We start from the raw sequence: 17,789 nt of genomic DNA on the forward strand, positions 1-17,789 counted from the left end.
TTTTCAGTGACTTTAGTAGCCTGTGGTTGAGTTATAGCATATCCTTTGCAAATCTTTTCAGTTTTGATGTAAAGCATTTTTGTAATGGAAAATCCCTCATGTCTCTCAGTAGGTGATTTCAGTGTTTAATTAGAAGTGCTTTCTAATCCAAATTTGTAACTCTTGTAGTCTTTTCTTGCTAAACTAAAGAGCTCTTTCTTATCAGATATCTCTTCCCCACATAGTTATTTATAGGTAAGGTTCAAATCCCTTCTCAAGTGTCTATTGGATAAGCTAGGTTTGTCTGTCTTCCTTCTTCACTATACAGCAGATTTTCCTGACCTGATATTAGTCATTAAATTATTTTCTGAACCCCTTCCAATTTCTACCATCCTCTCATAGGTGTAGACACCAGAACTAGAACCATCGCTCCGTTCACAGTAATACTTTAGCTGTGGGCATTAACTGTTTCATTGCCTATTTCTGTGCAGAAATTAGAAAGGTGAGAGAGACACGGTTGTATAGGCAGCTCCAGGAAGCAATGCAGAAAAGCCCAAGCTCCCGTCCTCCAAGGCACCTCTGGGAAAAGCCATCCTGTCACAGACCGTAGAGGGAACTTGGAGGGACCAGCTTCCGTAAGCCAAGGTTAGCCTTAGTAAGAAGCCTCAGAGAGAAAATTGCTTTGCCCATATTGTCGCTACATGCCTATCTAGCAGTGTGTAGACAGATTTTCTCAGGCAGTTGATTCAGACAGAACCAGATTTACTCTTTGGCCATGAACCAGGTTCCTGGTTCAAGAACTTTCCTGACAGTTTTCCATGTGGGATATTATTCTGATTCATGTTTGGGCTGCAGCAATAATTCAGTCCTTCCATACAGTAATTTTATGCTTTTCTAGTTTGTTTTCTTGGAAGATCTCAAAAATGTCATAAATACTCATTGATTTACATTCACAGCAATCCAAGGAAGACAGTAAATATGATGGCCTTAATAAGATTATTTTGAATCTTGTTTTAATGCTACATGGGAAGTCAGTTGCAGAGAGTGAAATAGAGACAGTTTCTCATGCAAACTACTGAGTCCATCATATCTCTCTACTTGATATTAGAATTATTGCAGTCCACACTGAAAATTATCTCCTCCTTTATCTGTGTAAGTAGCCAGCCCTGTTGCTTCATGACTCCCTTGCTATACTCCACAAATACCTTGCTATGTGCTGGAAAGGAACCTCCAAGAATGTGACATAGCCTGTTGGGATATACTTGAAGACAAGGTGTTGAATGTGGCTCCTTTTTTCAGCAGCAGGGCATTTTCCTCTCAACATTCAAAAGAAGAAGGGAACATGAAAATAGCTGCCCCAAAAGCATAATGGAATATTTCTGGTTTGTGCATTCCTCCTTTTGGACTGCGTCCCCTTGGCTTGCAGAGAAAAGCTCCAAAAGGAGAGGGCAGGGAGTTGTTTTTCAGTGTGTTTGTCTAAGCTGTGGTCCTTCGTGCTATGAGAAACCTCTCAAGCAGCTCCAGCAAGAATCTTCTTTCTGCTCCCTTCCACATCCTCCTTTATTCCTAGGTCCCCCTCCCCCTCCTCGCTTTCTTTCATGTGGATCAAGGCCTGGAAAATGACAAGCCTCTTGATTAATAGATACAGAAAGTCTTCTTATGTAATTTATTTGCTTTCTGCACCTGACTAGAATCACTAGGTTTATCTGGAAAGGAAAATATATCGTCCTTCCTGACTCCGAGTGGCAGCAGAGAGAGCTGAGCATGTGATATCAAGCTGCGCATGGAAAGCAAACAAAACGCCATTTCTGTATTTTGTAAGCATCTCAGGTCATAAAAGTGTCAGCACACTATATTTCTTGCTGGGATCCTCTCTGTTTTATTATCTGAGCCCTTTCCATTGTGTTGAATGTGCAAGGAGAGTCTCCAAAGCAGGCAACATCTGTTTCCCTGTCATGTTTTTGATTATCAGCTCCATATTCCTTGCAAGTCTCCTGCTCACATATTCCAATCAAACTCAACGGGGGCTTCAACAGCGAGGACACTTCCTTATCTCCCTTCCCCCAGACTCTCCATCCATCATTCTCACATGCTGGCCCACTAAATGCTGATGCAAGAGGCCTGTTCTTTACACTTGGGTAACACACTTGTGACCTCTCCAATTTGTTTTGTTTGCTTAAGTCTAATTGCTGTGAGTATACCTGCCTCTTGGTCCTTAACAGGGGAGAGGGGAGAGGAAGGAGGCAGGTGGGACATCTGACTGATTTTTGTTTTGGTACCTGCAGAGTACAGTTTTCTATTGTAGTTTTAGATTTGTTTCCCAGTTTTGTTCTCTCAAGAGGAAGTTTCTTCCCCTCTTTCTTAGCTCCCAATTGCTAAATCAATCTCTCTGTCCCTTGCCAAGAGATCTGTTTTACCATTTATGCAGGAATTTCAATCTGCAGATGGGGAGTCTGCCAATAAGAATCAATTAAAACAATTGTCTTTTGCCTATGGTATTGCAGTTGCAGGATATCTGGCACACTGTGATCTGGGAATGCAGAGATGTAAGTTACGTTGAGCTACGAGTTGTTTATTCAGTGATGTTTTGCATTTGTTTTCACAGAATATTTTTGTGTCCTTGTGCACAACAGCAATGAACAGTTGTAAGGTGGTGGAATTGGTGTTGCAGTTGAGAGAGAGAAGTGGCAGTCTGTACAGGTGAATTGTATTTATTTATTTAAAGGGTAGATTCCTGCCACCATTGGTAACTCACCCATCCACCCACAATAATGCTACATCATGAATCCACATGGCAGAATTTTCCAGATTCAGACAAAAATGTTGCTGACATTCATATTCGGTCTCAAAGCCTGCATAGAAGAAATGTATGTACTCCCTAGATCCTATATTGCTAGCAGTCCTGAGGTTACTGTTGGATCTCTTAGGTTTCAAGCATGGCATGGCTTGCTTGCACACTCCAGGTTAAACCACTCTCCAGATTTAGGGCCATAAAGGAATTTTTCTTCACATCAGATTGGTCAACACAATTGCTACATCTGCCTTGTTGTGCCATGCATCCCGTAGATGCCCCCACATCTAGGGCTTCCTAGATGTGGAAATAGCCACATAAAATTACTTGCTTTCTGGGCATGTTTGACCAGTTCTGACATGATTCCTGGTGTGGGGAAGGGAGGGAACCCAGCCAGTGCCGGTGGTTGAAGATCCTTGTGTCCCATGGCTACCTGCTGAGCTTCTGGCCTTCGGTGCAGCTTCCTGGTCACCTTCCGCTGCTGCTGTTAGGCAAATGGAGCATACCTGGGGCAGAGGCCCTCAAGTTCATCTTACAAGGATTCAGACACCGTGGTTGCAAAGCTGGGTGGCTATCTGTACGCAGCCTAAGCTCATGCTGGGCGCTAGCCATCCTCAAAGTCAGACAGAGACACCAGGTTGTAGGACATGCTGGAATTTAGATTTCTGCCAGGTCCAGTGTGCCAATAATATACTTTTTTTTTTAACTTGAAGACAGGTTTGCGCAAAATGTTTCCATCAAAGTTTCCCTGTTGTCATATTTTTTATATGACCAGTTCTTTCCTTGGGATTCACGTAGCTTTTGCTCTTTATGCTAGAGGTCTCATGTTAGGATTTGGGTTTTAGCAGTGCTATGTGGCTTGTGATGAGGTGTATGTATGGAATGAGGCCATTTAGACCTTCTGTCTACCCTTTCTTACAGTCTTGTCCTGGACCTGGAGGAGACTGGACTTCATATTTATGTTGATTCTTGACATTTCCTCATGCAGCTTGGTTAATAGGTGTGTGAAAGAGCTTAAGGGCTCGGCAGGTCATTAACAGCACCAGACTGACTACATGATGAAAGGCAACAAGGACTGAATAGAGAAGAAGGGCAAAAGAAAGTGAATGCTTGCAGAGGACCTGTTGCTGAAGATGATTGCAGGAAACAAAAGATAAGGGTGGGGAAAAGCAGGGAGAAGAGATGGATGGACATAGCTCAAGGAGCAGCCGGGTATGGAAGAGCACAGCCTTTGTTGGTGGGCTGACAGAGCTAACTGGGAGTGCAAAGGCAGACTGTTGTGAGAGACTGCAGTGCTCAGGCAGCTTCAAAATACCAGTGTCCTAGGGAGGGAGTAGGAATTCATGAGAAAATAAAGGGTGGGGGAGAAGAAAGGGAGCTGTAGTAAGGTGGGTACTGGGATGGGTCAGAAGAGGCTGCAGGATATGAAGAGCCTGAATGGGAATCATGGGCTAGGACAGAGAAATAGAAATGAGTGATCAGGAAGAGAAAGAGGCAACAGAAAACTGCGCGGCGGGGGGGGGAGCAGAGATTCACAGAGCGCTGTAGGAAAAAGAGATAGGACAGGTGAGGAGAGAAGAGAAAGAGTACGAACAAACATGGGGGCATGCATAAAAGGCAGAAGAGGAGGGGAAGCAGAGATTACAAATAGCAGAAGCTTGCTGTCAGGCATCCAGGCACAGAACACAGAATACCACAGCTGAGGTTACTCATCCACAGCCTTTTGCTTATGCTTCATACACCCTTTAATTTTATGATAAGACTTTTTTTTCTTTTTTCACGTGAATGCTACCTTTCCTACCAGTGGTCAGAAATGTATTTACATAATCTACTATTTCCTGGTTTTCTACACTCTATATAGAATTTTTTAGTATCATTTTTGTATTTACTGCATACTTATGTGATTGGAGCTAGCTAAAATTACTTCTTAGGTTGATGTTTTTAGTTATATTTCCACTACATAAAAGTGTGACTGGCCTCATTAGTTTCATTGGTATAACTTGCCATAATGTTTTGATTAGTTCATTGAGAAATTTCTATTATTAGACTGTTCCATTTAATACAATATTTTAATAAAAGCATAGTAATAAGCTTTATCCTTTAATGAAATGCACAGAAGCGAGTTTGCATTAATGAAATTAAATAATTCAGCTGACACACTTTCTGACTGGCTAGCTGGAAGCTATGTGTGCTCTGATTGGCCAGTCAGAGGTCTTGTTTATTCTGATTGGCTGGCCAGAAGTCATGACTGTTCTGATTGGCCAGTCAGAAGTCACGTGTGATCTGATTGGCCACCAGGCTGTCCTGGCTGCCCTGGCGGGGCTGCAAATCTGTGCTGGAGCCATCCCCCCTGCTCTCCTGCAGGTGCGGGGCATGGTGGGACACAGCCCACTTTGTCCGCAGCATCGGCAGGTCACAGCTCTGCTCACAGTGAATTACGGTCCTGCTGAGGAGAGCAGTGATGGGCTTCCGGGCACAATAAAAGCAGAAACAACCACGAGCATCTGGTAAAACCACAGAGAAAGGAAAAACGGCATGAAAAATTCTTGGACTGGATATATGGGCACCCAAAAGACTTTGGGAGGACACTGCGCTTCTGAGGCGGGAGATGGGAAGGGGAGATTGCTGCTTGTGATATTTTAAAAAGGCTATTCAGCTAAACATTCAACAAAGAGGTTCTTGAGCATGAATTAGAGTTAAAATTGTGGAAGCAGTCACTCTCGTTGCAGAAGAAACCACATATCAAGACAGTAGCAGAAATTGAATGAGACTATAAGGAAATATGGATCCTGTTACTGTGAATTAGTGACTTCAGCTTTGTTCATGGGTATTTCAAATGTGCTCACCAGGAAATACAGTCCAATAAAGGGCAATGTACTATGCATTAGTACAAGGGGATTCGATTGCAAGACAGATTGACCCAGGGCCTAGCTCTGCGATGGGTATAAAAGCAAGAACCAAGGAGCGTTCTACTTGCAAGCGCAGTTTGGCCACAACTTGCCATCTGGTCCCTTATGCAATACAAAGGTGCCACAGAGTTCTGTCCTGTCTCAATCTCATCTGCTTGACCTTCCCAGTTTGCTGCCCCATGCTTTGCCAACTCTTCTGCCCTTACTGCTGTATTTAGGAATCTCCATCTTGCCCCTGCGTTCCAAGCTGGTCCCTTGCAATGCTTCCCCCCATCCAGGAAGATTACAGCCTTCCTGTACACTTTGTGGTCCCTTCTTTGAAAAGAAGGTCCCTTCATCTTGCCTTCCACTACAGATTTCTACACCAAGGGGCAGTTGCAGTGATTTAACAGGGAGATGACAGAGCACCAGTTCTACTACTTGGGCCTGGCTGTTGTTTAATATTCAGAGTAGATACTAGGGTAGATGTAGGCTGTGATTTTTTGGCAGGCAAGTTCCCATTCCATTGGCAAATGTAGTTTTTATGCTGTATGCATGATTGATAACAGCAGAGACGATACTGGAAAACCCGATGAAAGCAATTATACTGTTCTTAAAAACAAAGAAAGTGTCCCACATGTCTAATTTCTATTCTGTTTAAAAATATTTACTCGTGAGTCCTGTATGCCAGTCATTTGTGGTGCAGCACTACAACCTCTGCGATTTTATGGTCCAGACACACCAGGAATATGGGTTCAGACTGGGAAAGAAGATGTGGCCATGCTTTGCAGTTTGGGGTGTGCCACCTTATGAAGACCTCCTGACAAACTTTATGTGCTTCAGTTTTTGCCCTCTGCTGCAGCTGTTTCTCCACGATCCCACAGTATGTGCAATATTGACTGCCTAAATCCAGTGCTGTCTTTGAGCCCTGATCCTGTTCATCTATCTATCTCACTTGCCAAGGGATAAGTAAGCAGCAGGATCTACATCATGGAAGCACGAAGAGAAAGTAGACTTTGTCAGTAGACTGTCAAACAGACATTTTTAAAATAGATTTTAGTAGTGTGTGAGACGAATGGGAAGAGGGAGAGCAGTAGGTGGAGCAGGTCTGACAAGAGATCTTTGCCACAGAGCCAGCTTCAAGTGTGCCTTATGTGGCCCCCTGAGCACCCCCGTTCCTGTCCTGCTCTGCAGCAAGCCAACAGCACTGCCTCCTCTTCTACCCCTTCCCCAGGTCTCCAATGCAGGCAAGTCCCCTTCGCTTTCTTCCCATCCCCACCGTGGCTGGCTTCCACCTGCCTGAGGTCAGTGAGATGAATCAGAGCAGCCTTCAAGCAGTTTTAGCTTTTAGGAGGCACTGGCCTGGCAGCCAGATTGGGAAGCGCTGAGAGTGCTTTGCTGCTAAGGAACCACAGTGCCAAGCTGCTTTGCTCTGTCTTCTTTTTAGGGCTGCGTCAATGATGTTGTAACTCTAGACTTGGGGCTTTGGTTTTAGTAGCCCATTTTAAAATGCTTTGTCAATCACAGGCAAGCTGAAAACTGCCTGAAAACCAACTTACAATCAATAACTCTCCAGAAGTTTGCAGAACACGTTGCACACTCAGTAATAATTTTGATGTTTTCTAGCTTTTTCATAATGGAAAAGAGGGTAAACCTCAACTTCTTCATGTCTGCAGGCAGGAGGGTACTACCTCAGGGTAATGTGAACAGAGCAAAACCAGAGAAGCCAAAGAATCAGAAAGTAGGTCACTGGGTGACAAAATGAAATCCTACTTGGGAAAAAATGTAAACTAATACATATGGGGAAAATTATCTAAAACACATTATTCACCAAGGGAGCTGTGGAAATAGGTAGGCTGAAAGAGACCTATGTTTGAGTGCAGACAGTAAATTAGACATGAGTTTGCAATGTGTCAGCAGTGCAGTTTGGGATGCATACACAAAGGCACCACATCAGAGAACATGATAATAAACCCTCTCTCTACGCTCCTGATGTGACCACACCTGAAAGTTTCAGGAACTTTGAAGTCAGTGGAGCTGTGCCAATTAACACCAGCTGATCATCTGCCTGTTGCGTATGGTTATAGCTGCATCATTATTGGACAACTATTGACAAATTGGAAGAATCCAGTGGAAAGGAACAAAAATTATGACTGAGCTGGTAAGGCTGGCTCATATAAGTATATATATATAAGTATATATATAAAGTATATACAAATGATTAAGTAAACTCTAGATGAGAAATGTTCAAACATTGGGAAAACGCCTTTTATTCAAATTCCAAACAGTTGGGTGTTTTGACTGCAGCTATGATGCTTTTTAGTATATAGTCCCATAGGATGTTTGTGGAATGGTTGGTCTTTGACTGCAGACATTTGCTTAAGAACAAAGGTGTGTTTGTGAACAAACATGGGTACCCATTGTTAAATACAGGGTCTCTTCCTGGGTGCATTCCTCTGATTAATCTGTATTTAGGCACCTCAGCAAGAGACCAGTTTTTTAGATCGGATAATCACCCACAGTTGTCATGAACTTCAATGGCAAGTGCTAAGAGCTCGTCGTCTCTGCATGGCTGACCTAAGTTATATAGATGTTAAATATAGATGTATACATCTCAGTGTAGGTGTCTAGATTTGAATTGCTTAGTGGACAACAGCTGAAGTTGCCATGAAGATCCAAACACTTTCCGTTTCGTTATCTAAAGATACGCTGACCCTGACAGCTAGTAAAGGCCATTTAATGCAACGTCCCTTGAAAGGAATTCCAGAAGATGAAAGTTCCCTGTCATTCTGTATAAGACTATGCAGGACCTGATCCAGAGCTCTGGAAGTCAGTGAAAATCTTTCCGTGGACTTCAAAGTGTTTTGGACCATTCCTAGATAATAGCATAAATTTCACGTCATTCTTTCTTTCCAATTGGGTTGTCTGAAATTGCACAGTGTGTGATTGAATCCCTATGTCCCTTGCATAGCTTGCATGCCAGCTTCCTTTAACACCTTCTGTGAAGCTTACAATGGTAAATGACATATTCAGTTGCTGTAGGCATCTTCTTTCCAATCTGGACCCCAGCTGCTTGAGGTCTAACAGATCATTCTTAAAGGACAATGTGAAAGCAACAATTAATGTATCCAAAGAAGTCAGTTTAGCTAAGCACCTCTAAACATGTGACTATGAAAGTTATGGAGTTAATCTAGTTTTGGACACATAAGCCTCAGCAGCAGACAAGTGATACAAACTTACCTATTCATTAACCTTGATAAAAGTAGAGATTTTTCGTGCTGCTAGTGATCATAATGCAGAAGAGGCTCAATGCTGAAGTGGCTAAACAGAGAATCTGTCCACTTAGCCATCAGAGACCCAGATGACCCACATCATGTACACAGATGAATGTGAATATATGACCGATTCTGCAGGGAGGCTTTTACTCTCAGAAAATGACAGAACTTATAAAGTATGCACTCAAAAAAAAAAAAGGTGTGTTAAAGACAGGTGAGCTTCATATGGTGAAAACTCTTGAGTTTCTGTCATGTTCTGCTGCCACCAGTTGATGCCAGAGGTTAAAACAGGGTTATTCATCTTTGTATGCCACACCTAGAATAAAAATACTGGAGCTACCTCTCTGCTGTCCCTAAAATTGTTCAGTCCCTCCATCATCTGACTGATGCCAACATCCTCCAGCCAGGATTTAGCTACTATTTAGATCCTATCATTACTTCTGGAACCATGAAGTCTGCTAGTTTCTTTAACATCTGGCATTATTAAACCGAAACCTTAAGTTGGAGGAGTCGGAATTATCTATTCCAAACCAATTACATGAGTGTTTCTCAGGGAAATTCAGGGGATTCGGACATATCCCTGGAGCTTGTCTACGCCGTGGACAGTTCTCTTAAAGGGTAAATTCACGGACACTGTTTCTCTCCATCACTGTACGATTCACCTGTGCTGTCAGCCTCCTCACTTGGAGATGTTTATTGTGTGTGACAGTGGAAAAAGACATCACGAACTAATATTGATGTCTAATGAATGCAATGAGCGGGCACTTTCTTTGAAGTGGAATAAACACTTAGAAGAGGAAGCAAGTCGATTTATCCTTGTCATGCCAACTGACTGGGGAGTGGAAAGAGAACAAAGTTGAGCAAGACAGAGGAGAGGTCAGTGTACTCCCCATCATAGGGGCAAAGCAACCGTATGCCTTACTAATAAAACCTGCACAGAACCAATTAAGAAAGCCCTCATATGTAGAAACACACTCCAAATACCACAATCACCGATGGAGAGGAAATGAGATGATGGGTGAGTGGAATGGGGGAGAGCACATCTGGCGAATCAAACAGGAACTCTCCATATCAAACGGACGCGGATATCAGACTCCACCCTGCATTTTGGAGGCTCTCAGAAGCTGCTCTGACCGTGCCAGACAAGCCTGCTTTTGTGCTTCTGTCTCAGTCCCAGGCACCTATAGGCAGGTGGAATATTAACTCTGTCACAGCTTCACACTACCTTTCTTGAATTAATCCGTATCGCCTAGAGCAGTGCTTGATCCCTGTTGTGAGTCACATTTTCCAACATCTTTGTGAGACTGAGTGCCCAGTTTTCTAATGTGAAGTCCTCTCTCGAAGGTAATAGGAATTATGAAATAATTATGGCTTAATCTGACATGACCTGTGGTGAGCCAGAAACACCTTCCATGACTGAGGGCTTGAAGGTGACCATCAGGCAAAATCATGTCTAATCTTTTGCAGAGCAGACCAGAGGAGAAGGGGACAGACAGCAGTGGAATGCACTTAAGAGAAATAGATACACACATGAAAGAAAAAGGCCTTGATATTTAAAATATTTATGGCCTTAAAAGGCATGAAAACTGATACTAGCCATTAACTAATAGACATTCTGCCTTTGTGATGCAGCTTACATCCCTAACTAAAACCACATCTCTGCTCTGACTCTGTCTGAAGCCAGGTGCACAGATGATTAAATTTTGGGCTAGCTATAAGGAGAGTGTCTCCATCCTGTCCTCTCCTTTAAGCACACACCATCTGTATGATACTTATTCATCTCCTCTTGCTGGGCTGACATACTGAGCCCATATTCTTCCAGCATCAGTTGTCCTCATACTGTCAAGCTGTGCAAATAGAAGGGATCTAAGCCTAAGGGAGTAACAGACTCTGGGGGTAGGCTTGTGCTGTATTAAGCCAGTATTAACTGCTCTTGATGTTGTTCATATGTGTTTTCACAAGAGATTTGGGGCTCTAGCTGTCCACTCTTGCCAGTGTGCCTTTTACTTCTGTGTTCACTATATTTCAATGCTATGTTGCTGTGCACCTCCTCTGTGTAAATCAGAAAAGGGAAGAGGTTGGCTTTGTATCTCAGAGCACATGGGTTCCTTCTAATGAGTGGAGGGTAGATTGCTTAAAGCATTTTCATTTTATTTTCTGAACGGAATTTTTGAGCCCCTGGTCCTGTGTCATGCACCTGCTTGTAGCAGGGAATGACAAACCCAGACCCTCTTTGAGTAGAGGATAGGTGGAGAAAAGGACTTCAAATACATGTATGTTTTTCATAAAAAGATAAGACAGCTACTTTAAGTGTGCTGAACATACCAGAGAATAGACACAGGCTCCATTTCTTTTTTTTTTTTTTTTTTTTGTTCTTCCTCTGGTCTAAGCCATAGAGCCTAACGAGGTCAAATATATGCAATACATTTGACCCAAATAGATGCAAATGTTATTCAGACCTGGATCCAAAGCTGTCACCCAGGTTTTCCACTCTACCAGGTGTTAAGCTGCACAAGATGCACTCAAACTTCCATTTCAAGAAGTTCCTCCAAAGCAAGGCACTACTGACTGACCTTACAGTTCATTCTTTCTTTGTTTCCTCTAAAATGCAAAAAGGCTTTTTCTTCCTAATATTTCACAAGGCTTTAGGAGCTGTTTTCAGCTGAGGATGACACCTTGTTGATGTGACTCTGCCCTGTAGTTCTCAGGATTATTTCTGGGGTGGTGGACTCAGGCTGCAGAGTGTACGGCCATAAGGACAGAGACCTTGAATGTGTACACTTTGAGAAGAGCAGGTAGAGAGCAGACAAAACATCTGATGGACTCCACAGTTAAAGAGGCTAATTGTGGATATGCAGCTTCCCACCACTGCTTGTTGAATGCATCTTGCCAGGAAACAACAGCCCCCTTTGCCCCACATCACCCACAGCTGGTATCTTGTGAGACACCCGAACAGCACCCAAGAGCCCAGAAGGATGAGGATAGATCAGTGCTCTCTCCACTTTACCAGCAGACCATCCACCAGTACTGCATCAGTTTCCATCTCGTAGGCTGGCTAGAATTTAGGGTGTGTTGGGTCTAGGACAGGCCAGCCAGGAAGATATGAGTAAAAGTTTCTAGAGCTGAGGAGAGAAAATGAAAATGTTGACATAGCAGGCAACTACTTGCCAATATATGGCAACTGCATTCTGTCGGATGTCCTACACCATTCTTTGGGTGACATAAATAGCACATCCTGCAGGACATTGTCCCTTGATAAAAATAGAAGTCCCAAGTGAAAGAACATCCTGAGAAGTGAATTCCTAAAGGTCAGCTAGCCTGCTGGTGCCTTAGGAGAGTATGGAAATCACAACCTATGCTTTGCAGGCTTTTCTTAGCCACAAAATCCTTGCTTTCCTCAGCCGTTTAAGAAAGCTTGTAAAGGAGAACCGAAGCTCAAGTAGAACTACAAACATAAAATATAATAAATAAATACATATTTATCTGCATAGTCTCTTTGATTAGCTGTTTAGCAGGCAGATATAGGTGTAATGGAAAAGTGGAACAGCAGATCATAGAAGGGCTGCTTACAGAAATACCAAGTTCCATATCAAGGTAGTTTTTAGTGAGCTCTTACAGTAAATAGGGCAAGAATTTTTTTACATGATCAATTCACGTGTAAGTGTAACAAATGTATTCAGCCTTATTTTTTTGTTCAGTAACGGTCAAGGAGTTGTTAAACTTGGTATAAACATGTTAAATGTCCACTCTGCCACATGTAAAATACAGACCAAACATGGGACATTAGGGACAAAAATGGATCCTGGTTTTAACTAAAATTTACCCTAGGGTCTTTCTTGGAGCGCATCCTTAATTCTGCTCTGAGAAAGGCTGTATATCCTCTTCTCTCCAGTGTGGAGCTTGGGGAAAAATGTGGAAACACTGCAAATTAATTAAGAATAATGAGATATAATAATTTTATGGTGACATTATTAGTGAGATGATTTACTATAGTTTAGATTATAATGCTTTCAGTGGGGAGAGAATTGGCCGTGCTGGAGGAAAAGTAAGCAGGAGAGCAATGCAGTAGCCAACAAGGAAGCAACGTTTCCAACCAACCTCCAAACTGACAAGGCAACAGCCAAATTTCAGGCTTCAAAAATGACACAGCTGGAAAAGACATTGAACAGTTAAAAAGCTCTCGGAGCAGAGGAAGGGAGAGAAGATGAATGTACAGGATTGTCAGCGGTTTCTATCTGCAAGCAGATATGTTGTTCTGCTAGGTTAAAACCTGTTTACTCTGGAAGTTTTTTGCTCTAAAGAAATAATCCTTTTCATCAGGACAGCTGCTTGATTGCAGGATAGTATTGCCCTTGCTTCTGAAGGGAACAAGGCTGGAGGTGCTGGAGGGAATCTAGGCACAACAAAGAAGTTCTGGTGTCCTTCAGACCAGCCTGTGGATCCCTTTCACAGCCACCGACACCTGCCCCAAGCAGCCCCCTCACACAAACCTTGCCAAGGCTCCAGACCTGTGTGGAAACGCATTGGGAGGGACTGGTTTTAAAGCTACTGTCACAGACCCTTCTGGCTGATAGGAGCCAGCAGAAATGACATGCATGAAATCTGTGTAAATGAAGGAAGAATGCTACATTTGAAAAATAAGAATTCCTGTCAGACAACTTCATCATAAGTTTGGCTGTCTAAAGGAAAATTATTTTTTTCAATAGAGTGAGAAGACTGATAAGAAATTGATTCCTAGAGCAACTCCATTTATTATTTTCTGTATATACCTCTGTTACAGAAGTTCAATACTAGAAAAAGCAAGCAGAATACAAAGCTTTTTCCCTCCACTATACCTCAGCTAGCATAGTACTGCATCTTCCTCTGCTACAGTAAAATAAAAGATAAGAGCAGAACTAAAGAGCTGAAAAAAGCTGGAAATTTAATTCACAGACAAATTAGCTGCCTTGCATTTAATATTCCCAGTGAGGAAATGAAAAGAAATTTATTCTGTTCCTGCTCTCCACAAATTCACCAGAGGGAATGATATCCCTTAATTAAGGAAGACTGATTGCTTATTTTTTTTCCCAAGCTTTCGTTTGCCCTAAAATAAAATGATGAGAAATAAATGGTGCATATAAAAAAATCAAAACCACACTGGAAATTCTGCAGTCATTCAAATTTCTCATTGTAGTAGATACTACATTCTAAAGAGTTCTTTAATAATCTAGTAGGAGAGTCAGCCAAATGGAGCGATTCATGCCCTGTTTCAATGGAGCAAATCAATTCAACCAAACAAACTAAAACCAAGTAATTTCTTCTGTTCTTTCAGGGCTGATAATTTAACATTGTGGGATACATGAAAGTGTACATATTTGACAGCCATTTTTTTTGCATAGACACTATGCATAAGTATGAAGAAAAGAGGAAGATATGGATCAAGAAGGAGATGGGTGGTAAAGTAGAAGGGAGCCTAAAACTGGAACTGTGTTGGTGACACCTTGGCACTATCAGATGAAATTGAAAGAGAAGTGCAGGCTGAACAGCAGAACTGATCCTAATACAAGCTTAACAAAGAAGTGCAGTTGTGCCTAGACAGCTATAAACTGTTACAATATTTGTCATTATTTAAGGAACTAGATGTGAACTAGTAGCTGTTTTTGCAGCTCATGTTTATAAAGAATGTTTATCTTTCCATTTTTTTGAAAATGCAGAATAGAGGAGTTTGAAAGTCTATTTAGAGAGAATACAGCTCAGTACCTTCTACTGCATACTTAGACTGTGAAGGCACACTGAAGAGGCTGAATGCAAGGGGGCCTTTGATAATGTGTAGATAAGGTAGAAGATGACCCCTGTCATCTTTCTTGCTCCTGGCCTGAGGGTAGCTATGGTGCATACCCTAGAAGGGTAGCTATGGTGCACACCCTAGACTGATCATTCAAAGAGCTATTGACACTATATTGACAGTGTTTGACACCGTTTCCTACAGCATTCTCCTGGAGAAACTGGCTGCTCATGGTTTGGACAGGTGTACTGGGTAAAAATCTGGCTGGATGGCCAGGCCCAAAGAGTGGTGGTGAATGGAGTTAAATCCAGTCGGCAGCCAGTCACAAGTGGTGTTCCCTAGGGCTCAGTTTTGGGGCCAGTTGTCTTTAATATCTTTATCAATGATCTGGACGAGGGGATGGAGTGCACACTCAGTAAGTTTGCAGGTGACACCAAGTTGGGTGGGAGTGTTGATCTGCTTGAGGGTAGGCAGGCTCTACAGAGGGATCTGGACAGGCTGGATCAACAAGCTGAGGCCAATTGTATGAGGTTCAACAAGGCCAAGTGCCGGGTCCTGCACTTGGGTCACAACAACCCCATGCAGCGCAACAGGCTTGGGGAAGAGCAGCTGGAAAGCTGCCTGGCAGAAAAGGACCTGGGAGTGTTGGTAGACGGCCGGCTGAAGATGAGCCAGCAGTGTGCCCAGGTGGCCGAGGCGGCCAACATCATCCTGGCTTCTATCAGAAATAGTGTGCCCAGCAGGACTAGGGCAGTGATCATCCCCCTGTACTTGGCACTGGTGAGGCCGCACCTCAAATACTGTGTTCAGTTTTGGGGTCCTCACTACCAGAAAGACATTGAGGTGCTGGAGCGTGTCCAGAGAAGGGCAACGAAGCTGGTGAAGGGTCTAGAGCACAAGTCTTATGAGGAGCGGCTGAGGGAACCTTGTAGCCTGATAGCTCCTCTGCAACAATGACCATAGTAGATGCCTTTAGAAGGGTAAGAACAGGTGGGGCACTAATGACACTCTCCCAACTGCCAAACAAATTTAGCTCCAGAGGTTTCCTGATCCTGATGCTTTTTCTCTAATATCCTTTGATGTAGTGCACCTCCAAATATTTGTCTAATCTCTCCTTGAATCCATGTATGTTTTTCTTATCCGTAACATCCTTAGGCAAAGTACTCCACAGTTTTATTATTTGTATGAAAACTCACCTTCCTTTATTGGTTTTTAACAAGGTTCCTCATAGCTTCATTTTGTTGTACCTAGTTCTTGAGTTGGAAGAGACAGTCTATCATAATGCATCATCACCATTAAATTCAGGCTTTTGCAGAACTGTCTCATAAGCCTTTTCTTTTCCAGGCAGAAAAGTTCCAGTCTACGGAGTCATTCCTCCTACAGAAGTCATCCCATGCTTTTGATCATCCTTGTAGCTGTTCTTTGAATGTTTTCCAGTTCCGTTATATCTTTTTTTGAGATGGTAACAATAGAATTGCACACAGATTCAAGTTTGGGGCTAACCATGGGCTTATACATGGGCATGATGTTATTCACTGTTTTGTTCTCTGTTGTTTTCCTAGTAACTCCTAACTTCTGATTTGCTTTTTACTTGCTGCTCAGCACTGAGCTGACATCCTCATGGAATTATACCCCCATGTTTCATCCCTTAGTGGCAATGGTCAGCATGAGCTCATCAATTCATATGAGAAATGGCAACTTTTCCTCATGTGCATTGCTTTGTACTTATCTGCATTGAATTTCAGGATTTTCCTTCTTATACTTTGGCTGCTTTGCATACTTAGCAGCCTTCAGTGAGGGACTTTTCAAGGCAGATTCTGTCTACAAGGCCATCTTCACCTGTCTGCTGCTGATCCTTTGAGAGACGTCCAAGGAAGCCTGTCAAGACAAGACCTCTCTTTAGACAAGCAATTTTGACTCTTTTGAAGTATATCCTATTTCTTCATATATCAATGAATTCTCTACTGAGTGCTAATGATTTGTCAAGAGCAGAATTTGCCCTCTCACACATGCACGCCCTGGTCTTCCAGAGCTGCACTGCTCACCTTTCTAGGCTTAAAAAATAGTATGGAGCATAAGTCCTGTGTTTCCCTGGATGCCCCCCACGACCTGTTTTAAAGATTGGCTTCATATATGCCACCTTCCAGTCTTCAGGCCCCAAGGAGGTTTCAAGTGGGAGGTTGCACACTGTCATTAGTAATTTAGTGTTTCCATCCTTGATTTCTGCTAGGTACCATCTGGCTCCAGCAATTTGTTAATTTTCACTTTGTCTGTTTGAAACATAATCTCATCCACAATTACTTTGATTTCAGACATATCCTCTGCATTTTCCTCCATATGAAAACTTTCCCCATTTCTTTCCAGTGAACAGCAATGCAGAATGGCTTAATTGTCTCTGAGTTTTGCCTTATTGCTAGCTGGCCATCCAGAGGCCCTAGTAGGTTTTTTGCTCCTGACATTTTTGATGAAGTACTAGTTTTGATTTCTTTAGCTAGTTCTCCTCAAACTCTTTTTTAGCCTTCCTAATTGGGATTTTGCTTTTAATCTGCCTGACTACACTATTCATTTCATTTTATTGGTTTGGATACAATAGGCATCTTTTTGAAAAATGCCTTCTTACTGCTAATAAACTTGCTTACTTGGCTGTTTATGTGTGCTGGCCTCCTTTAATCCATTCTCCGGCCTTTCTCAATAGGTCATACGCAGCGGTGTTATGCTTCCAGTCTGGTGTTCTTCAGAAGTTTCCGTGCTGCTTGTTAGGATTTCTCTTTGCTGACCTTTCTAGCTTCTTTTTAACAAGCTTCCTCATTTCTGCATAGCTTTTCTTGAAGCCGAGGACAATGGCAGTGGCGTATTTGGCCTGTGGTGCTCCTGTAGAGCTGGTGAAGCCGAGTCCTCTGTGGTCACTGTCAGAGTGGAGCCTCCACTGGAAGGGCTAGAGCCACAAAGTTGAGGACTGCCTTTGCTCCTGTGGGCTCTCTAACCAGCTGCTCCATGGAATAATTGCTGACAGAGCCCCAAAATGTCATCTCTGTTTCTTGTCCTGGCATGACATTTGTCAATCTACAGGAGGGCAGTTGACATCTCCTGTT

Source organism: Harpia harpyja, chromosome 8 (assembly GCF_026419915.1).
Source record: "Harpia harpyja isolate bHarHar1 chromosome 8, bHarHar1 primary haplotype, whole genome shotgun sequence".
Classification (NCBI taxonomy): Eukaryota; Metazoa; Chordata; class Aves; order Accipitriformes; family Accipitridae; genus Harpia; species Harpia harpyja.